Genomic DNA, 4,765 nt, shown 5'->3' with positions numbered 1-4,765 from the left:
CATTCTTCAGATGCAAGAAATGAAAAACAGTTATTAAAAATTGATTACAAAAATACAGTTGTAACGATACATGTAATTCATTGAATTGAAAGTTAGTTTGACATCAGTGTATTAAATCATCACCTTAGAAAGGCCTTTACATAGCATAACCTTTACAAAACTTTTGAAATTAGATAACATTTTCAATTTATCCCAAAGAAATAAAATACTATAAGGACCTAGGGGAAAAAAAAGAATCTTAAACTATTTCTATATCGAATGCTATCTGAAATGACACATTTATTAATGAACCTATATATTATGAAACAATGTAGAATTAAAAGTATTATATCTAGGAGATAATGAAATAGATTATGGATATTATACAAACAGAATACAGATTACTTTAAAATATCCTTTTTCAGACAAGCAACAGAAATATCTTTAGTTTCTGTATTACTCATTTCAACAGATAAGTTAAAATTATTTCTGATTATAAAAATCACAAACTCTGCAGAAATCATTATAGATGTATACAAACAAATCTTGAATACATTTTGACATCGAAGTTAGGCAATTCACTTGGAAGAATAGCATGGAATCCATGAATATTTAAAGTAAGATATTAATGTGGTTTTGTATTGTGAAAATATTTTGTATGGACACAAAGATGGATAGGCATTTTTGAAATTTAAGAAACTTAACCAAACCATTATGACTTAGGAGAAAAATTTTTGCAGTCTTCCACAAATTCAAAGAGGTGATGCATACTTAACCTTTTGGCAATATCAAATGCAGCTTCTTCCAAGTTGTTCTTGACCTGGTTTGATATAATATTTCAATAGAAGCAGATCCAGCGTACCTTTGTTATTTCTATTCCCAGCAGCAAGATGCAAGGTTGTCAAGACTTCTTTAGTTTGGGCATTGGTATCTGCATCATGATGCAGTAAGAAAGAAGCCACTCTGGTATTATTCCACATATAAGCACTATGTCTAAATATCTACTGTAGGCTTCTGGATGAAGAGAGCTATACTCATCATCATCCCTAGTATTCACATGAGTGGCCTTTTTGGAAAGTAGTCTCTGCACTGTAGTAAGCCGATTATTTTCAACAGCCCAATGAAGAAATTTGCTTGGACACTTCTCTATTTTTTTCTAGCAAATGATATCATTCCTCACTTTTTCATCTAGTTCCTTGTCTTCATCAGAATTGCCTAACTAGAGACTTTGAGTACCAGTGGGAATGAGGTGTACATGTATTCCCCAATAGTTCACGTTGGTTGAAGTAATCAGAAAAATCCAGTGAATTTTCTACTTCTGTTTTTTCACCATGATTTTTTTCTCTTTTTCCATTTTTACTATTTGAAATTATTCTAACTGGAGAATAGGGAATGGATAGAGAGCAGAAGAAATAAATCCAAAAACAATCTTCACAGAAGCAAATTCTCAGAGCTACTTCATGACTTTGCAAAGGATAAAGTGGCTGAAGTTAGTATAAATTTAGAAGTATGAAAATGGGAGGGGGGACCAAGATGGCAACAGGGCAGTAGGGAAACGCCACAGCTCTCCCCAACCAAAAAGAGAGTTAGAGTTCCTAAGCTTAACCTCCCCAAGAGACCGACAAAAACAAAAAGATGAACACCCAGAGAAATACAGGAGGTGGAAAATAACAAAAAAGAAAGAGAGAAAAAGAATTTCAGAACAGAGAAGCACGAAGACTCCACCTCCAGTGCTTACTGGTGGCAAGCAGCGCAGCAGGGGCTGCTGGAGTCCCAGATAAAAAGGAGGCTGCCTGCAGATTACCCATGCAGAAGGACTTAAGAAAAGAAGAAACAAAGAACTTCCACCCCTCTGGTCGAACCACTATTAAATAACCCCATGCTGCTGATCACATGTATGGTGTATATGTGTACACCATTATATGTTACAGACCGTGATAGACAATTTGCTCCAGGAAAGCTACAATGAGTTTGTGACTTTAAATGAGCATCATCATCCCAAAATACTGTGAAAATTGGCAAATTTTGTAATCACTTAATTACAAAAAAAAAAAAAAACCCAGAAAACTAAAAGTGGAGCTATGGCTCAAGTGGTAGAACATGAGCCTTGAGCTGAATTGCTCAGGGACAGCTGCCAGGCCTAGAGCTCAAGTCCCACGACTGACAAAAAAAGAGAGAGAGAGAGAACTTTCATGTGATGGATTCTAACATATTTATAAATTTATGTTTTTATTGCTTTGTATGTCCCTCCCCCATGGTATAACCCCTGTTTTCACTATATATGAAGTTGATGTATGTGGAGGAGAAGGGAAAAAACAAATCGTTAAAACAGAGATACAGGAGGACCCATTTCAACAATGAGATGTACAAGTCTTTATGTCGAAAAAAGAACTTTACAACTTTGGTTGGGGGGACGGTGGGGAGGATACGAAGGGATGGGAAGGGGAAACAAAGGTAATGTGCTCATTATCTTACCCATGTAATTGTTACTCCTCTGTGCAGTATTTTCACAATAAAAAGAAGTATGAAAATGACAAAAATGGAAAAAGATATTCATATATTTCATTATATAACCCAAACCAGAAAGCAAATGTTGTTTAGATGATTTCTTAAAACATAGTCTTTCAGAAGCTGGGAAGGGGGCTCAGTGGTAGAGTGTTTGCCTTGCATGCATGAGGTCCTGGGTTTGATTCCTCAGCACCATAGAAGAAGAAAAAAACAAAAGTGGTGCTGTGGCTCAAGTGGTAGCACCATCTTTGAGCTGAAAAGCTGAGGGACAGCACTCAGGCTCCAGAGTTCAAGCCCCACAAAAACAAAAACCAAACCAAAACACTAAACAAAACACAGCTCTCACATTTGTAGCCTCAATTCTGTAAAGACACTGCTTCAGCCTAGGACTAAGATTTTAATTGTATACATTTATCAACACTTCTGATTCAGATTTCTACTTGAGAAAATTTTAAATCAATATTTTGTTCTTAATTTTTCTCTTTGTACATTCACATGCATCAATAAAAAATGGTGTGGACATCCCAGTAACATTCTCAAAGTACCTCCTGATGATGAGTTATGAAAAGTTGTATTCTATTACAAAAAGGAAAACAATGCTACAAATAAAGAAAACCAATAATTAATTATTAATGTTTAATAAAATAAAAACCAAACACCAGTGTTTCTAGTTTTTGAAGTGTTCTACATATTAGATTTTCCTATTTACTCATATTCCTGTACATTTAAAACTGGCTAAGATTATGATTTCACAAGAGTTTTGTAGGCTACGGGTAGCCTTTAAAGTTACCCACTAAGGTTACTCTTTCTTTATGGCTCATCTCATCATTTGTATATGGCTTATATCATCATTTGTTTCTCACTAACATATAAAAGAAGCCCTCAAGTTTTAACAGAAACTGTGTAGTTAAAACCTTAACTCTTCTCTCTGTTTCTTTACACAGACTTTGTAACTTCTCATAGTAAAGTTTCTATAAACTCTGAAATGTACATACTTAGTAGTATATGTCTGCTACCATAAATCTTAAATACTTTATGGAAAAGTTTTATGACCTGCCGAACAGTCTTAATTTTGGCATATATAAGCAAATTCCCAAAATTAAACATATTTAAAACAATAAAATTTTTAACAAACCTTAGCACTTGCTACAGTGCTCATTATGACAGGTGCCATGTATAGAATAATTGAATTTCTACTCTTACACATCTCTTGAACAACAAATATCTGGAATTATTTTGTTTTTGACATATGTAACTTGACTTTATTCTTAAATGTGTGCTTACATAAGAAATATATGGTTCCAAAATTTCACGACAAGTCTTTTGAACTTATTTTTGTTGAATTTTCTAGTTTAGGAAAATCAATTCCACTTTATGTATAAAAAATGTTCTGTGCTCAGTTTGGCAACACATACACTAAAATTGGAAAAATACAGAGAGAATTAGCATGACCCCTACGCAAAGATGACATGCAAATTCATGAAGATTTCCACATTTTTACAACAACAGATGCTGGAGGGTATGTGGACAGAAGGGAACCCTACTCCATTCTTGGTGGGAGTGAAAACTTGTTCAAGCACTTGGAAAGAAGTATGGCGGTTCCTCAAAAGATTCCACATAGAGCTCCCCTATGACCCAGCAATCCCACTTTTGGGCATTCATCCAAATGATCAAACAAGACCATACTATAACTACCAGCACAGCTATGTTTATTGCAGCATTATTTACCATAGCTAAGATAGGGAACCAAACCCGATGCCCCTCAGAAAATGAATGAATCAAGAAAATTTGGTGTGTGTGTGTGTGTGTGTGTGTGTGTATGTATTTTCCTATCTATCTATCTATCTTTCTATCTATCTATCTATCTATCTAACTACACATACATATATATGTATATAAATTTGTATATATGTATGTTTATATACATAAATATAAATATAGATTGGAATGTATATATATGTAAGGTATCCCTTACTTGCAATAAATAATATAAGCAGAAAACTGGGATAAGCAGAAAAGATCAAAAGCTATATGCATATTACTAAATAAGATGATGTTAAGCTAAATGAACCCCAAGATAAGGACAGAAGTGTTTTTTTTTATTCTTTCTTACTGTTGTTTCTAACATATTTATAATGTACAATGTGATTTTTTTTGTTTTTTATTTGGTCCTCCCACACAGTATAAGCCCTGTTTTCACTGGATTTGATGTTGGTGCACCTACATCCTGAAAATACACTTCTCTAATTTGGGGAAGGAAAGGGAAAAATCAAAATGC

General features: G+C 34.1%; 1 non-coding gene across 1 annotated transcript; it reads left to right on the top strand.

The window, feature by feature from the left end:
- The first annotated feature begins 3,879 nt into the window (after positions 1-3,879).
- On the top strand, positions 3,880-3,986 carry LOC122096925. Its single transcript, XR_006145437.1, has one exon. It is a non-coding gene; the product is annotated as a U6 spliceosomal RNA (small nuclear RNA).
- Positions 3,987-4,765: the final 779 nt, after the last annotated feature.

Source organism: Dipodomys spectabilis, unplaced genomic scaffold (assembly GCF_019054845.1).
Source record: "Dipodomys spectabilis isolate Male_0828 unplaced genomic scaffold, ASM1905484v1 ptg000403l, whole genome shotgun sequence".
NCBI lineage: Eukaryota > Metazoa > Chordata > Mammalia > Rodentia > Heteromyidae > Dipodomys > Dipodomys spectabilis.
This window is presented reverse-complemented; position numbering and strand designations above follow the sequence as displayed.